The sequence below is a fragment of the Pezoporus wallicus genome, unplaced genomic scaffold (genome assembly GCF_028554395.1).
Source record: "Pezoporus wallicus isolate ANWC-B61680 ecotype Strahan unplaced genomic scaffold, APGP_CSIRO_Pwel_v1 contig_6401, whole genome shotgun sequence".
Classification (NCBI taxonomy): domain Eukaryota; kingdom Metazoa; phylum Chordata; class Aves; order Psittaciformes; family Psittacidae; genus Pezoporus; species Pezoporus wallicus.
The window spans coordinates 1,423,178-1,448,001 of record NW_026638608.1 but is presented as its reverse complement, the minus strand read 5'-3'; the positions used below and the strand labels follow the sequence as shown (position 1 = coordinate 1,448,001).

General features: G+C 42.3%; 1 protein-coding gene across 1 annotated transcript in view; it reads left to right on the top strand.

The window, feature by feature from the left end:
* Positions 1 to 24,824, top strand: part of BCR (BCR activator of RhoGEF and GTPase) — a 93,043-nt gene that overhangs the window by 2,695 nt on the left and 65,524 nt on the right. The gene's annotated exons all lie outside the window — the stretch shown is intronic.

Below are 24,824 nucleotides of genomic sequence, written 5' to 3'. Positions count from 1 at the left end.
TTTAGCAAGGCACATAATGTAAATAGGATCTTGTGCTAACACCAGAATTCTCCAGTGCAGTGGAAAACACTGTGTCTCCAATGCAATGAAAACCAGTCAAATCCAGGAAAAAAAAAATAAAAGCATGATTGTTTTGATGGACTTCTAGGAGTGAGTTTTCTGTCTTGTAGATAGATAGATTCTTTCTTTGTCCCTTTGAATCTGTCATTTTAGTAAGGGGTTAACGTGATTTGTCAGTGTGACTGAATTCCTGAATAATAGGTGAATTGGGAGGTCTATTAGAGATCCCACTTTCTCAGGTTGTGTGAGTCTGGTCTGTTAGCTCTCAGAAGAGGACCTTGCTGGAAGGAGATGCCTGGTTTTACTTTCCCTGTTTGTTGTTGGTTTTGTTTTTTTGTTTTTTTTTTGTGGTTTGTTTGTTTTTTTCCAGCAATACTTTTGAGAGCAATGATGGAGAGAGAACTCTTCCCTGCCCCCCCTCCATCCTTACATCCCATTGTATGTTTGGAAGGCTGTACAGTTATAGTGGATGCTCACTGTACATGAAACCTCAGCAGCCTGTCTTCACAATGACTTCTTCCTAATCAGATTGTATATACATAGTTGTTTTCTGTCTGGGACTGTTGCATTCCTGTTTGGTTCTGTGCATATATCTTGTATCTTATGGGCAGTACTTGTGATGCAGGGGAGCGGCTGGATCTTGTGCTGGTTTAAACTGAGCTGCAGCCATCTGTCTCTTCTCTTGTTTACAGATGCTCTTTAGATGACTGGGAAGCCTCCTGGCAGCTGCAATTTTTGCAGAAGGAAACAAAGGGGCAAAAATAACGAAGGTCGATAAGCTTTGAGTATAAATTCAGCTTTCAGAAAGGCAATAGGTGATTTTTATTTTAAATAATATAGGTGTGATGCAGCCATAAAAAAAAAAGAAAAAGGCTGCTGAAAAGTCAGAACAGTTAGAATTCCTGGTTGCATTGGAAAGCTTTGTGTCTTGTTCCTAAGGATGACCACACAATTGCAGGCAGGGACAGAATGTAATTGATCCACCTTCTGCTTTCCTCAGCATAGTGGGTAAGATGGCAAGCTTAGCAGGAACTTTCACCAGATGGCTAATCATTACTGTCTTGCACATTAGCTGGTGGCAACTTTTTGCTTAACTAAAAAGGCTTACGCTTTCAGGACTGTGTTTCTGATTAATTCCTACTGAGCATCATATGACATGAATTTTCTTTCTTTCCTGATTAGGAAAAATTTTGATTTGAAACTAGTTGGTAGAATCACTTTTTCATAAAACAAGCAAAAGGCACAAGAGTTCACTGTGTGATTAGCTCCTGGATACCATTCCCAACTCACATGGTCTGATGCGGGCTGTTCTCTGTCACCATGTGCTATGAAAGCAGGTCCCGGATCCAGACAGCTTTTCCTGCCCCTGTGGTTCAGTTAGGGTCTTGCCAGGCTTCCCTCAAGTTTTGCTTGAGCAGAGAGTGCAGGTTTGAATCACAGCAGGTTCTGGCCAGCCTTAATGTTAGTTAGCTGCAAGTGGGGCTTGTTCAATAGTATTGGTCTTCTTTGTGCATTCAGATTTTTATATGTTGCTGGCTTTGCTTTTCATGACTGGCCACAATAACACTGAGTGTGGTGTGGATGGGTGCAATATGAATTTGTCTGGATCTGTCGTCCCAATGCAGCTTGATGTTGGCCAGTGGACACAGGCTGTTTAGTCCAAATTCTTTCCTGAGTTCACAGGCAAGTGATAATTTCCTACTTCCATGTTACCAAAAAGGGTTAGAGGAAGTCACCTAATACAAGTGAGTGGGATCAGGCCAAAAATGTGAACCTGGGTTCGTGGAGATGGGTTATCAAAAACCTTACATCAGAGTGAGGTAGCAGGCATTCAGTTTCTTCCAAGGAGCAGAATGAGAGCTTCAGGGCTAAGGTCTGGTGATAACTATTAAATGTACTTAATGAAGCCCAGTTAAAGATACCTGTTAGGATTAATTATGTATCACTAATTTCCTGTAGTGAGAATAATAATTAATAAAGATCATGTCTGAACTCTGCATGAAGCTTGACTATTTTTACAATGGCTGTGGAGGAAGAACAAGATTTAGTTAGATTTCTGTCAACACTCTGTTCAACACTGGTTGCAGAGACAGACGCTAGAGAAGCCACCTCTTGTGCATTTCTGCTTGTAATCAAGAGGAGAGTTGCACAGTGCTGTTATGCAGTGATGAGGCCTCACAATGGCGTCAGTTTTTAAACTGGTAACTGTTAGTTGATTTGCTCCTTGGAGTTGTGCATGGCCTTGTAGCTTGCTTCATAAAATCAGGGCATGCTCTCTTAACAGCTTTGTGTGAAACCAGTTTATCTATCTGCCTAATAGCATGGAAGCTCTATCAGGAGTCCACCTAGATCATGTTTACCTGCAAAGCTGCTTCCTTAAAGGTGCCCCAGTAGTCACTTCTGTTCATTTGAGAGGACTTGATAGTGCTTTCCAGAGTTCTTTCAGGCTCTCCCTCTAGAAAGCTACCAAAAAACACTGTGCTTAAAATAAGGTCAGTTTGGGATATGTGTCATTTAATTCCATAAGTTTTACTTATTTTAGCCTCTACTAAATGTGGGAGTGCTCCCTTTTTGAAAAGCATGATGTGTTCTCTATGTTATTGGTGAGTTTGATGTAGACAGAGGAAGGAGTACTGGAATTTATCTCTGCATGTGAACTGCAAAACTCAAATTGCTGTTACCTCAGCTGACCAGAATGCCATTTTAAAGTGCAGACTTACTTAGAGCTGTAGATTCTTCAGTTTCAGTGTGGCTTAAATGTTTGACCAGATAGGCAAGCAGCTGAATTTCCTGCCTTTAAGGTAATCCTTGACAGAAATGAATTTAAAGCCCAAGAAATCATGCAGTACATCATCATGTAAGGACATTGTTCTGTCCCAGTTTCTGCAAGGGTCTGTTCCTGAGTTGCTTGCATGTTCTGAGATCTTGGACAAGTTTCTTCATTCTGTACTACTTTAACCCACTGTTGTATCCTGTGGATTTTACAAGATGCAGTTTGAAAAGTGCTTTGCAATGTTTCACTGGTACAAAGATAACTCATGAGGCGCTATGCTAGTCCTGTTGCTGCTTTTTAGAAATACAACTTTCCTTTGAGCAACTGAGGCAGACTTCAGTCCACTGTGTAGTGAATCTTCCTTCTGAGGATCTGAAATGTAGGGATTTTCCTCATGTGCAGCTCATTTGTTAATTTAAGGACTGCTGGCCACAGGTCCTGCCTTACACTGTTTGTGCATTACACTGGGGCAAGAATTTTCTCTGATGTTTGTTCATTTTGCTATTACTTCTTAAACATGTTAATCCTTTGCTGTGATGATCAGTGGATTTCCTGGGAGCACTGATGACAAGATGCTGTTTAAGTGCCACCCCCCTTGCTTTCCAGAGATTTAGCGTCTTTGAGATTATCAAGCTGCTTGTGCTGCCACTCACCTCTTAGTCTGGGGGAGTTAAGAGCTCACCCTCTTTCTCTGCCACATTTCTCTTTCCCTCCACCTGAATTTAGTTGAATCTGTGGAGCTTCTGCTCTATGGCCTCAGTGACTATAGTGGACTCTGCAGACCTGTTTGTTTTGTGCCTTCTTCCACAAACAGTTGCTGACTTTTACCTCAGGCCCACCATAAGTAATGGTATGCAGAGGGTTTTTAGTTTTGCTTTTCTTGGGTTCACCCTAGGTTATGGAGTTTCTGCACCCCAACATTCAGGTGCTTCTGCAATCACAAAGCACCTGCCTTTTGAAAAGAGAGGGTAAATCAACTTGTACTAGTTGTCTGAAGCTGGCAAGTCCTGGAGAGTGCTGATGTCACCTGCTCTGTGTAAAGCTCATTTTCAATGTCCGCAATAGAGATCAAAGTGGGTCTGTCTTTCCTATGGAATAAGTAGACAGAGAGCTATGAATTCTGCAAGTAATGGGCTAGATAGAAAGCTGCTTGTCATCCCTTCAAGATTACCAACAGTCTAAAGAGGTCTGTCTGGCACTAGAGATGAGCCCACTCTGTGCAGCTCCATTGCTGTGTGAGGGCCTACCAGGCAGAAGTGATCTGTGGCTGGGCAGGTGAAATGTAATGCCAGTGCACACTTAAGGTTTGGGGGTCTTGTAGGAACTCAAGACTAGGATGAAACTGCAACAGAGCCATATAGATATCCATACAGCATTCATATGGTGATGATCACAGACTAGAATGCTGTTTTGTATGCTAAAACAATTTGACCTAGGTGATCTCAGCATACCGATTTCACAGAGCTGGGGCCAGAGCGCATAAGCATTGCAGTGAATGCCACACCAAAATGATAATGCCTTTTGTTTGAGAAGGAAATGCGTAGGCAAGTGGAACTACAGAATTAAGTCTGTGGTTCAGTTAGCTGCTCTTACGGTCCTTGCTGACTCTGTTCAAAGTACTGAAAAAGCACTGGTTTATAGCCAAAGCAGTTGAACTGACAGATGTGTATGAACTATGCATCAATTCTGCTTCATAGTTGTCAGCGTCTGACCAAATGGTTTCAGAGGAAAACCACGCAGAGGTTGCTGTTTTCACAACATTTTGGTCCTGTCCTGAGAAGTGGCAGGGGGAGCTGGGAGCATCTGTGGACTTGCTGCCTGACCCTGTGCACTGCCTCCTTGAGGGTGGGGTCTTCTTTCTAGGTGGCTGAACAAAATATAAGAGAAAGAAGGAGTAGAAAAACCTTGGTAGTAGAAGAAGTCTTGGTACTTTTTGCACTGGCTTCCTCTCTGGATTAGAAAACTTTTCAGCTGTTTTTCTCTTGCGGAAGCAGAGGTGAGCAAGAGAGCAAAGAGCTGGGGATGGGGATGAGCATGGTAGAATTGGTTAGGCTTTGGAACTAATGGAGGGATTGGGCTGGTGAATGAAACTAATTGCTGTGTGAAGGAATAGGCAAACATGGGGAGGAAATGGATGTGTCTTTAGATGGATATAAGCACTGACCATGGCTTAAAAACCTTCACGTATGGATTAGGAAATGTTCATTTGAATTAGGCAGCACACTATAGGTAATGACATTGACTTAAACAATTGTTTGGGGAGGGAAGGGTGATTTATAATTCAAGTTTGGCTTTTCAGCCTACCTGAAAGGTGGGCCAGCAAAGGAGACGGAAGCCCTTGAAGGTTTGGGCTCCAGTGACAGCCTGGAGACAGGTCTCTATCTTCTGGTTCTGGTGCATTTAGCAGTTTGCTTTCAAATGCTCTCCCTCTCTCCCCAACCTCTTAAGGCTAAACAGTTAATTGTGGAGAGCAAGGGGGAATCTGTATTTCAGTTTCAAGGAATTTTGGAGGTCAGTCCATAAAGGTTAATGAGGTGAGACTTGCAAGCTGTTTGAGGAGAATTGCTCTGTTTCAATTACAATAGGGAAGCATATTGCTGTTCCTGAAAATCAGACTGTTGATTGGAGGCACAGGTTATCTGGAGCTTACTTTCCCCAGAGAAACCAAGACTAGCAGGGTTTTTTGACTGTCTCCTCTTTCATTTGTTCTGCCCAGTCACATAAGCATGGAAAGAATAAGGACCCAATCCTGCTCTTTCCCTGCTGAAATGTCATTGGCTTTTGTAATCTCTTGCTGGTGCATGTATGAAAAGAAATGGTGTTCTGGTACAGGCTGAATGGCAACTTTGCTGTGCAGAGAGAGGGGTAGGCTGCAAGTGACAACAGAAATGCTGGCATGGGTTAGTTTGGGTGAACTGCATGTGAATGGGGTGCTTTCAGACCAACAATTTGAGTGTCTTCAGTTACTCAGCAGGGTTTGGCCAGCTCACTGTCAAGAAAATGGGCTGCTTTCTTGATCATATATTTAAAATACATGTGATGTGAAAGTAACCATAAACTGTAAGTAAATCCTTGCATGTTGGTCTGTCTTACTGCTGAGGCAATTCTAAAATACGTAACTTCTCTAAGCTTGTTTTGAGTTGTACTGTATGGGCTTTTGTCGAGGTTTAAACCCAGTCAGGTAACTTGTTCACTCACTCCCCCCCTTCTTTCCCTCCCCCTACTCCCGGAGGGATGGAGAGGAGAATCGAAAAGAATACAACTCCCATGGGTTGAGATAAAAACAGTTTAGTAACTAAGGTTTAACACAAATCACTACTGCTACCACCAATAATAACAATGATAAAGGAAATAACAAGGGAAGAGAATACAACATCTCACCACCAGCCAACCGATAACTCGCCCCCCGCAGCCCGACCAAGCACCAACCCATGCCTCCTCCTACTCTGCAGTCTACCAGCCCTTCCAGCTAACTCCCAGTTACATCCTGGGCATGACGTGCTGTGGTATGGAATACCTCTTTGGCTAGCTTGGGTGAGGTGTCCTGTCTCTGCTTCCTCCTGGCTTCCTCTCCTCCCTGGCAGAGCATGAGGCTCCCAAAGTCCTTGGCCAAACCAAAACATCATTGTTATCAGTTCTGTTCCCAAGCTGAAAGTCAAAACACTGCATTGTACCAGCTACCAAGAAGGAAAAAAATGACTGCTACTGCTGAACCCAGGACAGCTTTATACAGTAAAACTGCCAGTGTAGGGCTAGTGTGGTGTATTTCTGTCATAAAATCTGATTGTGGTTTGCAAATTTCCTGTTACTAACATAACAAAAGCATGTTTCCCTTTTGTCTTCTTCCCAACTGCCCAAATGGTGCATCTCAGACCCTTTCTTAACCAGGTTATGGCTGATGCAGTAATTGCATTATTGCAAATGTAATTGGAATCTCTCTTTCAGAGAAAGCTCTGCCCAAACATGGCAGCTGGAGCTGAGGTGGTTGATCATGAATACATGAGGAGTATGTGCGTGTGACTCCCCAGTGATTGCCCTGTAGGAAAAGTGAATTAGTAAAGTTCAGTCTGCTGGTTTATACTATTGAATTTTTCCTTTTGGCTTGGTAGGTCTTTTCATAGTTGTTATCTTCTGTTATTTTGTTATTTGCAGTCATTTACCAATCCTTGTCACTTTTAATTTTTGTCTGTTTTGTGGAGGGAAGAATTCTCTTCTAGGGAGAATAAATCCACCACAATCCTCCTTCTTTTAAAAATAATATATACACACACACACACACACACACACACACACACACACCCCCAATCCTCTTTTGAAGCTTCTGTACAGATTAGGTCTCATTCTGAAGTATCCAAAAGCCCCAAATTATCTGCAGGTCGGTCTGTGAAATCTAGGGAGCCAGCTTTTGTAGTAGTTACTTAATAGTAAGCAACATGTGTGGCTGGACTTTGCAGCTCCTCTGTTGTTTGTGATCTGTGCTTGATCTGTGAAGTGCACTGAGCCTTGGCTTACTATGTCTGTTTACTTCTTTTTAAGAACTTTAGAATATGTTATGCTCAACACTGAAATGCAGCTACTTCTCTGAAGGGATGTGTGCTAGCTATTATGTTATCAGAAATTATATACTCCCTTGGCTGCAAAAGGAGTGCCCGTTTTGAACCCACAATCTGGGTGAGGCTGGAGCAGGCTGTAGTTGTTGGGGTGGTTTAAAAAATGAGAAAAAGCCAATCCACACACAAGGCCACAAAAATCGCCATCAAAGCCCTCAGTTACCTACAGTCACATCTGTGTGTTCTTTTAAAGTGGGCCAGCAGCTTCCTAGAATAATCTGTTCTGAAGAAAAATACGTCATTCCCTGGAGCATCCGATGTGTCTGAGCAGCTAAAAAGTAAATGTGATTGGTCTGTTGTCACTGGGGAGGTGTAGCATACAAACAGAGAGAACTGTATCTGCTGCAGTCTGCAATTACATAGCACGGTATGATGTTGCCTAGGAAGATGGTAATGGCTTGTCAGCCTGGCTGGGCTCAGGGTTTCCCAAAAGAGATTAGATTATGGTGCTTAGTATGAGCCAAGGCACAGAAAAGCATGTCTCTGACTGTGAGCATCCAGCTGCCTCAGTTCATAGCAATCTTTATTTTTGCTTCTTGCAAACCTTTTTCTGCTCTTGAAATTTTTGTATAGTGGTCTGCACTGACATTACCATGTGATGGTTCAGAAAATAACAGGCTGAGAAAGTGAGTTGATTACTGCTGGAAGATTTCTGTGTGTTGCCCCCGTCCTTGCCCTTCACCTCTTCTGCATGCTGCCTCCTTTGTTTGAATCCTTCTAGTTTCAGTGTTTGAGTGTAGGAGCTCTCTTCCCTGGGTGTCTTGTGTACTTTTGCTTTACATTCTCCTGAGGTGGTTATTGGACCTCTCCATCTGGTAAGGATGAAATCAGTGTCATCACTGAGAAAACATAGTAATGCCTCAATCTGGCAATGTTCTATCATTGTCCTTGAGGAAATCCTGGTATTGGGATTAATGTATTTGTCTTTGCTAATTGTACGAATTACTTGAATTTGTGGTTTAGCGAGCATAGACTGTCCTATAGTAAACTTATATTGCAGTTCTCCTGTCTAAGCCTAATTGTGGTGCATACCAAGCCCAGTGCTTAGCTGTGAGTAAAGATGCCTTGTTTAGGTGCATTAGTGACTGCAGTGGAGAGCAGCAGATCTCACAGTCTGCTTTTTGCTTTACTTTTCTTGTTTTTCTTTGATAAAAAGCTGATGAGTGAAATCTGAATTGCAAAGAGGAAAAAAGCATGACAAGGTATAGTGTTGATGAAAGTACGTTCTTCAGCCTTGGGACATGCCTCACTTCTGTGGTCTAATACTGATCACCCATAGCTCCTGATACGGAGTAGATGGATAGCAGGAGGAGAATGTTTTAGCCAAGTGCAGAGTATTGTCTCAAAGGCACTTTTGGCTTTCTAACATGCTGGGACAAGTATCTCTGCTCACATACACATGCTCCTTGGAGGCCTTCAAGAGCTGCTTCTAACTATGACAGAAAACTAGTATACATTAGCAATACATTGGGGCTGACAGGTGATACCTGAATAATTGTTGGGGTTCTGTTCTCTAGTTTCTTTCCTGAGGAACTTACCCATAGGAATGAAAGATGCTGTGAATCGTGTAACTGGTTTGGATGCCGTACGATCCTCTGTCTAGGAGACCTGTGATTGTAATGAGACCAAAAGCCAGATGTTGCACAGCAGAACTGCATGATGAGAATGATCCGTGAGAGGGCTCTGGTGTGAAAGGGAGCTGTGTGTAGTCCTTCAGTATTTTCAGAAGTGCTCACCTCAACAGTGAGACTGGGAACCACTTGCTGTCTTACACTTACGGAACAGTTAATTTTTTCCCAGAGCAAAGACCTTTGATAGAGCTGACTGATGGTCCCCATGCTTCTTTTTTTGGTTTTAGGTATAAAGAAAATTCCTTGGTTTTCCTTTGGTATTTCACGTGGAGTACTGAGCTTCAGGCCTGCTTGCCTTCTGGAATCGTGTGCTGAATGACAATAATAAGAGGCTGATTGCAGTTTTGAGATTGTTTGCATGGTCTGATGCTCTTCTCATTCAGATGAGGGCTGGGTTCTGCTTCATGTGAGTGCAGGAGCTCTCGTATCTTATGAATTTATATCAGGGTGTATCGAAGAAAATTATTTCCCACTTTCCTGTATTCCTAAGTCATGTTTGAGCACACAACCCAGAGAATGCAGACCTGTCACTGCAGCCATTTAGTCTTTGGAGAGGCACTTCCTCAATTTGGTGGCCTGAATTTTGTGAAAGGTTGTCCTAAGCAGAGCTGAGCAGTTACACAAACCCATAAGCCTTTCCCTTTGCAGTTGTTGAGATACCACACTGCTTTGTATAGAAATTATTTACCCACCCTTGCCATTACCAGAATGTTCCTGTATTGCTAAACTACTTGGGGTTCTCATCAGGAGTCTGGAATAATGAGGAGGGAGGGAATGAGAAATCTTAATTCTGATTTTTTTCCTTTTTTTTTTTTTTTCTTGGATTATTATTTTTATTTGACAGCTGCGCACACCAATGGCTACTCTTGAGAGACGTACAATTACCCCAGGACAGACTCGATCAGGACTTCCTGATGCCAGGAGAATTCTAGTGACTGCTGCTGTAACTGAAGCTCCACAGCACTAGCTGTATGTTTTTATGAACATATATGTTTACATGTTCTATGGGAACCAGAGTTTCCCAACATAGCTTGATTTTTGAAGTGTGGGCTTCATCTCTGACTTCAAAGGAGCTGATGGGGTTTTTGCAGGCCTAGGTTATAAATGTTTTAAAACTTCCATGCATGCAGTCCATTCTGCCCAGTTTCAGCAGCAGTACTGCAGGTGTGGTTGAGAGCTGTCCTTGAGTTATGCTGGGCAGGCAGTTCAAAACCAATTCTGTTTTAACATTTCTCTTACCTTTTGGAGAACTGTGTTAGCTGCCCATATGCACCTGTCATCTGTCATGGATGGGTGCTATGGAAACAGCAATGCAGTTGGGAAAGCGTTTTTGCTTTATTTAATAATTCTTTGTCACCACTCTGTCATCTTAAGAGGCAGAAAGGCAAGATAAGTGATAAAATGGTGTCTGCAGCAAAGCATCAGATACCCTTTTGGTTTTTTTTCAGTTTGTCTAGTCCTCTGAGGTAGGATGCTGTCAAAGTGAATTTTGTTTGGGTAGAGTTTTTTAGTATGCATGGAGGGAAAAATATGTCTGTTATGTTTTTGGAGTATCTGAGATAACAGAAGAAGATACCTTCCGTTCAGCTGGGCCATCATTGCAACAAGCTGAAGTTCTGTTACACCACCATGGGATCTTAGCTGCTGCAGTGGAACTGACCTGTCATGTTTGTGTTCAGCAAACATGCCCTAGCCCTGACCTTGACTACCCCAAAGTTATTCAGGCTTGAGCACTGACCTATACATAATTTGTTGTGGTCTCAGCATCTGTGCAAACTAAAATACATACGAATGTGCTCTAAGCTGTGCTTTGTTTTGTGCTCCGTATTTAAATGTAATAGAATTTATACTGCAGGTAAAGGGTTACTCAACACGGTGCCTGTCCTCCATTTCAGTGCTCGTATGAAGTCTCAGTATCTGCAGTTAAAGCAAGGAAGGAGACTTGAGTCTGTGTTATGTAAATGTGATCCCAATATATGTGTGCACATGAAGAGGGAGAATTTTTGAACTTAAATCCTTCCTTCTATATGTGGGTGTTTTAGGCTGGTTTCAGTTTATGTGCAAATGTGCACTGAGGAAAAGCTACAAGCACCCGCAGAAAGTTCCACCTAAACTTTTTAACAAGCCTTGTCATTAGATCAACAGCTGCTTAAGGAAGCATTCTGCTGCTAAAGCTGTTTTTCCCATTAATGGGTCCTTGCCATGTAGGGCTGATCCACATTGCAAATAGACTTGTTTAATAATATTTGATAAGTGGTTGTTTTGTGGTTGTGTTTTCCTTCTCTGTAAGGAGACCAATCACTTGCAAGTTTTCTTTTCAAACACATGTAAAGAATGAGAAGTGACCTTTAAAGGAAAACCAGCCTTGAGTTTATATCAAGCTTTTATCTAGCGATTTGCATGAATAAATTCCCAAGTGTTTTAATGGGGGAGTATGCAGCTCAGGTTTTGGAGATGCTAAAGCTCAGGCTTCTAACTGAATATTGGTGAGCCCTAGTATCCTGGAATCCAATTTAGTGCATTTTTCCTGGACCACACTTCTTTTACCTGGAAAATTGATTAACATCCTCTATATGTACATGTAGAAACTCATTCAGTTTCCCCTCTAAATAATGAAGTTCAAAATCTGGGTTACATTTGCCTACCTATGGCTGTGATTGCTTCTGCTTATGTGTTGATTTCTCTTTTTTCCACTTCTATTTGTTTAAAAGTTGAGGCAGCGGCTGCTTTATCTTACCACATGGGTTAGGATGTATCTGCCAGTATTTTCATATTATGCCCCTTGAGGCCAGGTCTTGATTTAAGTTGTATTTGTCAATAATGCTTCATGCTACGGCATGCTGCCCTCTCAGTTGTGCCAGCAGCTGCTCATTTGGAGGTTCGTGCTGAGAACTGGATCAGGGAATTTATCTGTGGTGTTTGGGTGGTTTGGTTTTGGTTTGGGTGTTTGGTTTTGGTTTTCCCTAGTCAGATGATTTGTTTCTGCTGTTGTGGGGGGGGGACGGACAACGTTAAGGGCTTGTTGATGTTTGAAATAGTCTTTTTTGTAGAATAAATCTAAGTGAAATGCTAGGGCTGGAAATAGGGAAAGATATTTGCATCTCTTCAGGGAGACAAAGCAGATGACATCCTAGTCTGTGTGACTGACTCCACTTACAGTACCCTATGTAAGTACTTTGTGTTTTTAGTGATTACATCAGCAAATACATTGACTGTTTATGGCCAGGAGTAAATCAAAAAGATATACTTAGCCCTTTTTACTAAGGCTTAGAAAAGCCTCTAGCTTCTGCCAAAAGATTGTTTAGGTCATAAATCATCTGGAAGGAGGACTGTATGGATGTCAGGTCAGCACAGCTTTTAAAGGAGAGATGACCTTAAGTAACTTGCATTGAGTTTCTAGCAGTGTATGTGTGCACGTTCATGGGCTAAGATTTCTTTTTTTTTAATGATGTAGTTACTATAATGAGACATCCGCAATATTACAACTGCATAGCATGTGTATATTTTCCCTTGATAGGTCTCTTCGGGAAGGGGTTTTGGAGGTTTTTTTTCCAGGCCTTTTTATACTTGTTTGCTTTGAAATGGCAAATGTCATTTTCCTGACCTAATAGTGCAAGTAAGAGTTTTGTCAAGTAGTGTGATTTGCTTATAAAGCTTGGTCTAGAGCAAAGCTTCATCAAGAACAAGGGTCATCAGGAGAAAATAGAGGTGGCTTGCAGCAGTGAAGCATCTTTACACTTTACTCATTTCAATTTTATTGAGGATGTTTACTTGACTCCCAGATAAGACTTCTATTTTTGCCTGTGAGTGCTGGCTCTGCACAGATCTGTGAGCTCTTCTGACTTCACCCTGCTGAATTCCTGCCTGTATAGCACCCAGGTGCTGGATTTCTGGCTTCCAGCTTCTTTTGCTCTTTCTGTTCCTGTTCAGTCCACAAACATGGAAAAAAAAATGCCCCACCCTGCTGACTCATTGTGCCCAGAGCACTCCCTATATTCCTGAAATAGGATTAATATCTGAGGCAGTTGAAACAACTCAACAGAAATGGGTCTTTTCTGCTGAACCTTTTAAAAGAGCTGTTTTCTTCTCTTAGGCCTGTGAATCTTGCCTATGTGCTCTATAGGTCTCAGCCCCAAGGTGGTTTCCTTATCTCATACTCATTTAAAGGTCTCTTGCAAAAAATACAACTGCTGTAGAAATCGGTTGGTGTGTAGAATAATACTTTCAACAAGTTTATTCTGATACCTTATTGGGTGTTTAAGTGGATTTAACTGCATCATTTAATGTGTCCTTGAAGATGGTTCCAAATGAAACCTGCTGCTATCAGAATGTGTCATGTCTCTGTATGCATACCAAGTGTGCCTGGGAGATGTCAGGCAGTACCATAAGCACTGGGGAGGGGTTGCTATTTGTAGGGGAAAAATAGGAGTAGCAAACCACTTAGGCTGTTTACTGTCATGCTGCTTACAGCTTTGTCTTTCAGATAACAGAATGTCTAGTTGCTCTGCAAGGACTTGGAAGAAGTTATTTCCCTGTTATCAGGGCAAATTGTGTTTTCTTCTCCACCTCACACAGTATGCAGCTGGCTAGTGGCTCACTCCGGGGCAGTTGTGCTACTCTGTGTCCTTTTAGCTTCTTTTCCTTTGGGATCAAAAGACTCTGTGAAGGCAAATGTCAATTATTAATTCCTGGTTTTAAAAATACACAAAGTGACACTCTTTTTCTCTTGAGTGAAGTAAACAGCAGTCGTCCGCCTCCTGTCAGCATACTGTGCAGCCCTCTCTTAATGTCTCGGGTTCTGAGCTCTTGCAAACAAGTGCATCCTGGAAAGGGCCGTATTTGGCAGTGAAATAGTCAGCAAAATGCCTGGAAAAAAACATTACAACCTTGAGCACAGCCCTTTGGAATGTAGCAGGTTCCTGATAAGGCAAAAATTGGGTGGGTAAATGTTTTTCAGGGAAGCAGGCCTGTAGAAAGAAATAGTGCTAAAGATGTTGGGAGTCCTGTCTTTAAAAAAATCTGGATTCTGTTTTGAGTATATTGAAATACACTTTTAATGACATTAAAGTATATGTGGAGCTTGTGAGTAGGGTCAGTTATTTACTTTTAAGAGGATAACTTGTCATTCTAGCACTACAAACTACTGTTTTGGAGGTTGGCTTATAAAATGCGGATAGGGATCCTCTATCTGTGTGGAGAGTGGGGAGGAGAAAACACAGTCTCTAAGACTTTCTGCACAAGAGAGGAAGGATACAGACTGTTAAAACTGGGTTATTCTTTCCAAGTCTTCTCTTGCACTATAGTAGTGCTATGGATTTATCTGCTCTTGGGATGTGCAGGTGTGTCAGAAACATGGATAACTCTCAATAGCCTGTTCATCCAGAGAAACTGAGGCTCTGATAATCCCAAATGAAGTGTCCAAGATCATGTACAGATGATAGGTATGGGTCTCAACCCTGAACTTTTGTTCTTGGTTCTAGGGTTTAACCACTATGGTAGTCTTGACTAGATCTCTGAAGTGAGGTGGTAACATAATGCTAAATACATTTTATCCTGACTTGTCTCTCTCTGCGGTGGTTAGATAAGTGTGGTTTGTTTTCACCAGTTCTGCTTGAGCCCCGCAATGGATAGGGCCTAAAGGGAAAAGCTAGTTAAATCCACATAACAGTCTTATCTTTCCATTATTACTGCTTTTTTTGTTGGCTTATTCCACAGTTACTTGAACGATAAAGAACCATACTGGTGACCACAGCTCTTTCACATAACCAAACAAACATCTGTTTCTTAATTACTAATGCATGTAAATGAACTGAAGCTGTGAAGTGGTTTGTGTCTCATTACCAGACTCCTTACTAGGAGGCACCTAGCATAATAAAGTCCAGGGGTTTCGCTTCTGTTCACATGCTGCAACACTTCCTTTACCCATTGTTGTTAACTGAATGATACTTTGCAATACAGAAATTATGTGGCAGGAGAATATTTCAGGGAAGTCCAGTCTATTCTCCCCCTGAATTTGCTTAAGAAATCAACCCAGCCTCTATCCTGCAACAATAAAGGAGATGGGAATTAACAAAATTCCAGTTTTCCTGTGCTACAGGACTGACTTCTGGACTAACTGGCTTTTCTTATTTACATTGCTACAAAGGCAGATCTTTCTGTTGGGTTTTTCTTTGAGGGTGCTTGGTTTGTTTTTTTGGTGTGGTGTTTGTTTTTTAACTACTTGGAAAGGTGCATTTACAGTAAAGGTCATTTGTGTTTCAGATTGACTTACTAGCCATAAGTTCCTGCCAGAACAGTACTCTCCCTAAATTTTAAAGCCTTCCAGGTAGGTCTCATTAACATTCTCTTGCAAAATCAGTGAGAGAAGCTGGTATACTTACTCAGCAAAGGAATGCAACTGTATTGAGACTGTGGTATACCAGAGAAGCTTAGAAATTTTCTGGATCTTCCTTGCAGCAGCTTTGGCCGGTTTCTCACTGCCTGGTGCTTGTACTCTCTGTACTCTTTGTACCTGATAGTTTGGTTTCTTTGGGTTTTTTTTTGTTTTTCATTTTCTGTATTTTATTTCCAAAGCTCCTTTACTGGGTGCTCTGCTTGTTCTACCTCTTAAGAAGAGCTTAAAAATCTTAAGTTGCTAATGCTCTGAATCAGCAGCTCCTTAAAACGGTCTTTGTGGTGAGTCTGTTTACACTGCTATCAAGAAATAAAGTGGCACTGTTCAAAGGAAAAAGAAATACCCAGCCCTCAGGGAATGCATCATCTGAGTGAACACTACCTACACAGCTCTCTTGACTTGCTTCTGAATAACCCTGCAGTATTAAGCCCTGAGTTCGCCTCCTGTTACTCATCCTAGACTTTTAATCAGCAGAGTACATGCACAGGCATCAGTGTGATAGACTTCCACAGTGGCACAGTTTGCTAGAGAGGACTAGACTCCTATTTTGAGTGAGTGTTGGTAGGATTCCTGCCCTTTCTAGTGCAATGGGAGAACTTGATTTCTGTATTGGGAAATTGCTTTGTCTTCAGGGTTGGTTGTTCTCCCTTTTGCCCAGCTGTGCAGTCTGAGCCATCAGATACTAAGCCTCGGATCTCGTGATCCTCTGCTATGATTTTTAGTTGCTTTTTAGTTAAGCACCAAGATATATTCACTTTGCAGTACAATAAAATTAAGCCCCATGCCTGGGAGCAGAAATATCTTCCTTAGAAGATGTTTCTTCAGTCAGCCATTCTCAGATGCTGGCTTCCCTCTTCCTTGACAGAGGTTTTGATTGTGGTGGTGTTCTCCTTTCCTAGAGTGCCTTTTACCATTCCAGTCTCTCCTGGTCTCCTGTCTGTACATGCTGTCCATGGTTCAGTTTCACATGTGATTAATTTCCTCTTTGGTGTCGATCTGTCTGCTTTCTGATAGCTGAATAAAGAATCCTCTCTGTGTATGATTTGCTGCTGCACAAACCCATACTTGCTTATTAGACTACCTTATTTGAGCCATACCCTCAGCTGTCTTCAAAAACCAAATGCATTTTGAAGTCTCTGTGTCCCATCTCAACATTTGCTTGCTTATCTTTCCCTCCATCCCCTAGCCATCATCTGCTCTTGGTACAATACATTGTCACCTTTGGGGCAGCCCTGCAATGTGACTGGGAGAGAGGAAGGTGAGAAGGTTGCAGCTGTAGTAGCAGTCTTGGGAAGGCTGTGCCTCGTATGAATAGGAGCCTGGGAACTGTTGGAGGGGTAATGGACTTGGCAGGAATGCTTCTAGCTCCATCTTTGCTAAAATGGTTCTTGTTTATCCTTCATAGACAGCACAAGTGTTTGAGACCCTTGGGTGTCCTTTTTATCTGACACTTTCCTGCACTGAGGTGATGGGGACACAATGTCTGTGAGCCAGCAGCCTAACAAGAAAAAGAGTATGTGGGGTTATTGCTTTACTTTCATGTCTGAAAACTGCTGTGGCATCATTTCTACCTACAAGATATAGGCAGGGGCTTTCCAGAACAAGTTGTTCATGATCCAAAATGGACCAGCCAGAGGGAGGGTAAGTAGCTGTCACAAGCCGGGATGAATAGGTTGCCTGTCCGATATGTCCTGAAATGTCTGAACTGTCAAACCTGTCAGGATCTGGGAATATGCTGGAGGATAAGACATATTTACATACCATCTTGGAGGGTGTGTGAGAGGTGAGGTTGAGGGGGGGAGAGGTGACATTTAATCCTTTGCTTGCTGAACTGTAAAGGTTTGGTTTGTGTTGCTTTGCTCCCTTGTGCTTCCCTCCTACTTTAATGGCTGTGATGAATGACAAATGGAGGCAGAGCAGTGAAAACAGGAAACGTAATCCCTCAAAAATAACTGGTGGGAAAGGGAAGGAAGGAACTGTAAATAAAGGAACCCCTGCTTTCATGGGGCAGCTCACAGAGCAGCTAGTGCTGTGTCAGGCAGAATGAGCTGCTATTCTCTGAGGTTTCTCCGCATCATCTCGAAGTCCTGGTAGGGAGAGGATGGCCTAATAGTAGGGGAGCAGTGGTCTGCCCTGTGTTGGATTTCTTGTTTTAGTTTTGCTTCTTTTTGAAAAGAAGGTTTAGAATCACTTGACTACAGTGTGAGTTTTGGAGATGTCATTTATATTCATATATCCTTTATAGGTTGCAGAGACTCTCAGTTCTCTCTGGCTGTGAGAAGTGACTGTTGCTTCTGTATTGTCATTCAGTCCTTTGAAAGCAGAAGGGATGGAGGGGAGATGACTGCATTAGCTATGTCTGCTAATGTGGGACAGAGCCATTTAGATCAGTTAGGGCTGCTCAGCAGGTGCTGTTTTGCCGGCCTCCTCTCACTTTGCTACCTCTGGACCCTGGTCATTGTTTGCTGCTGTGTAAAATGGGATGGGACATTCAAGGTTTTTTGCTGCACCCCAGCAAAGTTAGTTTGTAGGGGAGTGGACAGAAAGGATTTTGATGGATACAGCAAAAGCCTATCTGTCTGTGGAGCATTTTAGGAGGCATCACGTTGCTGGTTGTCAAGGTTGAAGGCTCAGGGGTACTGCAGAACTCAATAAAGGGTGCCAGACAGAGACACATGCTACCAGTTTGGGTGGTTTATCTTGTAATTCCTTTCATGCCATAGTTCTCGGTGGATGTTGGATGGAGTGTCTTTAGTGGGAAGTTGTTGAGGTTGAATGAAAGTGAAAAGCCAGGGAAGGGAATCTTGAGACTCCTCTTACGCCATCTCTGAATAGGTGCTTAGATGAGTACCTGTTGGGTCAGTGAAGTCTACTTACCTAGAACTGGTTAACAAGGGTCTTCTAAAGCATTCTCCAGTCCAGACTTCCTCAGCTCCTGGTCATCTTGGCGAGGACAGTCTTCTAACTGCATAAAGTCCTGTTGCACTGTAGTACAGACTGGAGTGAATGGGATTCCTTTGGTATGGCATGGTACAGTGGAAGAAAGTGGGGCCATTGAGGGGGAATATTTTGTCTCTTTGCACTTCTGTCATCTTCTCATGGAAGATGAAGATGGTGATTTCCTTTGCGAATTGGTTTGAACTTTACTTAATGCAAAGGGAAACCAAATCCATGCCTAAACTGCCTGTGGGTGTGTCTGAACTCCACCCCATGGCAGATCTCTTCCTTAGGAACTGCCAGTAGTACTACAGAGCTCTGGCTGGGTTCACTTCTTCCAGTTAACTTTGGTTCAGATGCCTTTCCTGAAGCATGATGGGCATGTTTGATTGTTTGGGTATTTTGTTGGGTTGGTTTCTTTAGTTTTTGGTTGTTTTTTTTTCAAAGCTGTATGGGTAAGAGAGCTTCAGCAACTGTATGGTATCTCCTCTGTAATAGCTAGAAGGAGAAATTAAGTTACATGGATCAGTACTTTGAGCCTTTTGTTTGAAAGTGGAACCTGTGTTAATGGAAGAAGTGGTCTCCTACCTGTGCACATGAATTGCTGGGTAAAATTTAGTGGCCAGTAGTTGCATGGAATGTGGCAGTGACTGGGATGCTGCAAAGTCTGAGCCCGGTAAAGCGATATAAGAAGGGTAGGTGAAAAAATGAATGACTTTGCTACTTATTTCCTGCTTTCTTATGACTTGTATTGGTAGAGTATTGATCTATAGCAGTGTTTATTTAACTGTAAATAAATTAGCGTTAGGGGAATTTACCTGTGTGTATTTTTATTGAGTTTCAGCCACTACTTGTATGTCTGTAAATCTTGTAGGAGTTTGATAAATACCATTTGGTATTCTAAAAAAATTACAAACTCTTGTGTTCTGGCCTCTCTGCTTCCAGTCTTGAGTTCCTCAGAGTACCGCTGCTTATGTATTTGTCCTGTCTAACCCCTGTTAATTCAAGAGTTTAGTGCTCACACTTCTGCTGCCTGTTTTGCCTCTTAAATTTGCCAGGTACCTGCAGAAAACAGCTGCCAGACCAGCTGCCAGCATTGAAAACCAGAAGGTGCTGTCAGAGCTGAGGGGGTGTTAATCACCTGAGCTGTGCTGTGGAGTGGAACTCCATGCTTGCCTTGGATATTGCAGGATGGGCCTGAGTGTGATGTGTCTGCGTTAGAGTTTCACTGCTTACATGAGTTTGAGAGGAATGGTGATTGTTCAGCTAGGGGAACGCAGAGAACCAGAGGAAGGTGCAGAAAACTTTTCCTTTTACTCAAGTAGTAACTGTTATCTGAGGATGTTACATTGATTCTCTCATTGTCTCTCCCAAGGTTACTGTGCTAGTTTGCTTAGCATTTTCTCTTGCGTTTCAAGGACTGAACTTGGAGGACTAAACTGTAGCTTTTCCTGCTGCTTAGATTGACTTGCTGCTGCCAGCACCATCCTAACTTCCAGCTGGGGTCTGCTGAGAGCTTTGACCTGTTCAGCTGCTCTTCCCCTTCTGTGGCTTTTTAACTTGGCACTGGGTGAGATCCACCTGTTGCCTGTGGTATGGAGCCTGTTGCATGCCCCACTGTGGTGTCTCTTGATGATGGGGCAGGACAGCAGCATGCCAGTGATCACATAGTGCTCCATGGCGTTTCTGCTTCGTCCCGCTTGTGAGGCTGGCTGATGGAAGGTGTGGGTTACTGTGTCTGTCTGAGATGCTTTGGCACTCCTCTCTAGATCCCAGGCACTGTTGTACTGTGCCTCACTTCTTTTTTTTTTCTTTTTTTTCCCCATGTTCTCCAGCCTTAGGTGGACTTGGAATCCCCTCAACATTCAAAACTATCCCTCAGAATCAATAACTGCAAGCTGAAAGGAAGGAGAGGATGTCAATACATGGGCATCTGTGTGCTTGTTCTGTTACACCCCCCATTTTTTTTGAGTCCTTTTTTTCCATGCTTGCTGATGCCCTCCACTGGTAGTGTTAGAGGAGAACTCCCACCTCCCAGCCCCCACACCTCTCCCCTGCAGCTGCCAAATGAGGGAGGCACAAAAGATGTCTGTCTGCTTGCTTGGAGGGCACAGCTGATGGCCCAGCAGTGCCTTAGAAACTTACGCTCTGCTACAGGTGCTGGTAAGGGGGGGAGTTGGGTCCCAGAGATCAGCAAACACTCTGATGCTGTTTTCTTGGGTGCTGTGGGGAATCCCTGGCTTTTTATCTGCTGCAGTGAGGACCAACAGGAAGGGTTCTTTCCACCAGACACACTATGAGCCCTTTGGATGTTTGGCCCTTTTCTGTCCACTGTAGCAAAATGGGTTTTCCTCTGCCAGCTACATAGATCTGTTTGTGAAAGAACTGCAGATTGATTTTAGAGTAAAAGTGCATTTATCAAGGTGATTGTGTGTGTCTGAAACAAGAGTTGTTTCCTTTTTAAAGGGAGGATTTTGGGGGCTAGTTTGCTTTTGAGAAGTTTTGTGCATTGTCTCAGTGGTATTCTGTCATTTGTAAATACCCGAAGGCATTAGTGAAGGTAGTTGTGAGCTTTCCATAAGAAACTTACCCTAGAAATACAAGTATTTCTATTTACACATTCTGAACAACTCTGCCAATGTTCTACACAAGAAGGGTGTTTTTCTTTTTAGATAGAAAGTGTTTGGATGCTGCAAGTTCAGCTCTGATTAACAGCCACTTGGATCAGTTTGAAATTAGCTGTAAAGTGTACAGGCAGACTTTGGTCCTTCCATATTTGTTTAGATAGGGAAGGCTGGGGGTGGTGGGAAGTAGAGAGAAATGTGGAGGACACAATATTATTTTTGATTGTGATAGGGATGTGAAGAAGTCCTTTGTGTAAAGGTTGGGGTAAAGGAGCAATCATCTTTGATAACAGAAAGACTTTATGTCTGTAGTCCTTGTGTTTAGCCACTGCAGAGTGTGCTGTGCTATCTCCAGTTACAAAGGAGTGAGCTAAGAATACCATAAGATACGACGGAGAACATCCTGCTTGTGTTTTAAGAAGAAAATGGTCACCTCATTACACAAATATAGTTTGGATTTATAAAGCTTGGGAAAATTACAGCTTGGACAGACATTCATTGAAAGCTCAGCGGATGAAACCAAACTGGAATTTTCTTTATTGTGTTTGGGTTTGCTGATAAGCTTCATGCATCATCTGCAAAGAAATTTCTGATGGCCAGGAGCAGAATGATGCCTGGCTATCCTCTTGTGCCCAGACAGCTCTGTAACTTGCACATCATCTGACTTGCAACAAGTCAGTGCCATGCACGACGACACTTAATATCTGTTACTACAGTTTATGTTTTTTATTTAGCTTTGTTTCATTCTACCTGGCAAAACATGAGGTGTTCTCGCATTGGCTTGTTCCTTTCCCTCAGTTTAGCGGTAACCACACCCAGAGTTCAAGTCCCAGCACACTTTACATTCCGGAGTCTTTAACTGCTGAAATACTGGCGAAAAGGTACCAATAAATCTGAAGAGTATGTAAGTTTTGGAGAGGTTGGCTTTTCTACCTGAGTTTAAAGTATCTGGGAATGTGCTGTAACCTTGACAATTGTAGTGTGTCACGTACACCTGTGAAATCATGGGGAAAAAGAAAAGAGGTTCTTCAAAGCTCTGCCTGGTATATTTGAAGCATTGTCTGGATGAAACTCTGATTTAGAAAGTCCTTGTAGTGCGAGCTCTGAAATCCTGTTCATGTTTCATGTATTGATTTGTGCATGTGAAGATAAAAATAAACACATTTTTTGCTCAAAAGAAGTTGGTCTGCAGAGTATGACACCATTTATTTAAGTCTGATTTGAGAATGCTTTAAAGCTGAATTGTTACAACTGAATCAGTATGTTCCCTTATGATGGTGGTTACTTAGGGATACCCTTTTCATGGGAGACGTGTCCTCTTTTAGCTGCAAAAAGCTGGGTTTGTAAATGAAAATTAATGGAATAGCTTGATAGAATATCTGCATCTTTCAGCTTACTTTTCTGACCATTTCTTGGCCAGTCCAACCTTGCAGCTTAATCAAGGTCAGGATCTTAAGGTCCTTTCCAACCCTAATGATTCTATGATTCTATGATTCATAGTGAGGCTGCAAACTGGTATGAGAGAAGGGTGATTTATTAAATTAATTGACTTTGGGAAGGCCTCAGTAACAGGATTTGTTTCTGAGCAAGAGGCCAGACTCCTTGTGCTGCCACGGCAGAGCAGTGTTCCCACAACACTGTACTACCGGACAAGCAAGCTGTCACCTCTCCTGCCAGGAGCTGCTCCTTCCTGCTTTTCAGTGTCCACTCCTCTCTGGGAATGTAAGTCTGCTGTGGTCAGAGCTAAGACTGTAGAAACACCTACATAATTTCTTAATTCTGCATGTCAGAAAAGCAGCATGTAAAGCATATAATGTTGCTGCTTTTTTCCTGTAGTGATTTGTAACCTGTGAATATGCTTGGGCCCATCATAAGGCAGGTTCTTCATTTGAACTGGCATCCATCCTTTTTGGTCTGCATTGCCTCTGGGGTAATCATTTTCAAAACCATCTCTGTTGTCCTCACACTCCTTAGATGTCTAGTTAAAGAGACACATGGCTTGTCCATTGTCCCTTCAGCTTGATGCCCTTGCTATCACTGTAAGGTGATGTAAAGAGGTTTTTTATCACTGCAGCAATCACTGCAGATGATTCTTCTAATGGTGAAAAACTACTTCATACTCTCCAGGAGGCTAATGTCTTCAGAATTTGTTGAATAACTGTGTTATGACTGCAGCCATAATGAGCTGTAATTGCAGACAAATGCATGTACAAGTTGGTGGCTGACACCATTTTTGTGCATGCATAATGTCCTTATCTGTGTTCTTTTGGGTATCTGCTGCACTCTGGTTTTACTTGCTCTACTGTAGCAATGTTGAGAGTCCTCTTCTCTAGAAAATCAGGTTTTATCATGTTCTAAAAGCAAGACAGATACAGTCCTTCAGGTACGCTATAAAAGATGTAGTTCTGATGTTAGTTTGCAGTGCACATGCCATCAAAACTTTTAAATGCCTTACAGGGTGTGTTAATTCTTTTGTTATTGTATTACCATGTGCAGAATAAGTTGTGGTTCAGTGGTAAGGCCTTTTCTCCTCGCGTTTGTGCAGTGCATGAAGTGTGAATTCTTTCTAAATCCTGTTTCAGGAAAAGATACACAATTGATCCACTGGTATGCTGATGTTTTAGCGTTCATTGTTGTCTGTATGCATATGATGTAAATTAGTTTGTTTAGTCAGCATAAGAGCTCTGACCCTATAAGCCTTTGGAACTGCATAAGTTTCTCCTGTTTGCAAAGTGTGCAAGGCTTGTGTGGAGTGGTTTGGTTACCTGGAACATCACATCTTCCTGTGCCATAACTTTGCATGAAATCATTGTCTTGAAGGTGAAAGTTTCCCTTACTCGGGGCAGAGTCTGTGCAAAGGCCTAATGTATGCCTCCTCTTCCAGGCAGCATAAGGAGGGAAGGGCTCCTGCAGAACTTCATGCAGGCCCTAATTTCCCTAAATATTTAATTGCATGGTGTAGATTACTCATTGATGTGTGTGTGGTGTGGTCTTCCTTATCTGTGTATGCTGCACAGAGTGTACTGCTTGTGCAGCCCCTGAGCGTACTGTGTAACTTGTCAAATCTAAACCAGTTTTCAATGACTTGCCCCAGGGTTACTCCTTTTCCTCACTGAAGGGTACTTTCCTGCTTACTTTAATTATGACTGTTTCTTCATTCTACTTTAAATAAAATACTATATTTTTTTTCTAAACTGGCAGGCACTCTTGTAGCACACTGTTGGGGGCATTGATTGAACAAAATATTTGGATTTGCTTATCTGCGTGCCTTATTTTACAGAAACATTAGAAAGAATCAAACTGGGTCTGTAGGATCTGCAGGTCCTAGCTATGCCTGCTTGTGCATACTGAGGGCATCTTGCTTTATGCCTTTGTGTTTCTGTAGGAGTTATTTTGTTGTCTTTTGATTGGATTATTTTGCAGGTTACTTGTCTTTTCAGGAGCATGTGCTCCAACGCATTGGAGTTTTTGACTTTTTAGTGTTTCTTCTAGTGTTTTCAGTGTATCTTCTAACCACATGTTCTGACCTATAATCCCACGTTCTCACATGATCTTCAAGAATCCTTTTTTTTTCTTCCAGGTAGTTATAATCTTTTTGTGTTTCTTTGGCCTGGCCCACAAATATCTCAGCCTTTTCACAGAGGCCAAGTTTTGCAGTTTCTGAGGGAGAGACCAGACCAGTAAATTTTTAAGCCTACAGTAAACGTTTCAGTGAATTATGTGTAGGAATCACTTCAGGAGTTCAGGTTAGAAATGTCTCTGAAATGTAAACTATCTGCTGAAGATCAGTGCTGA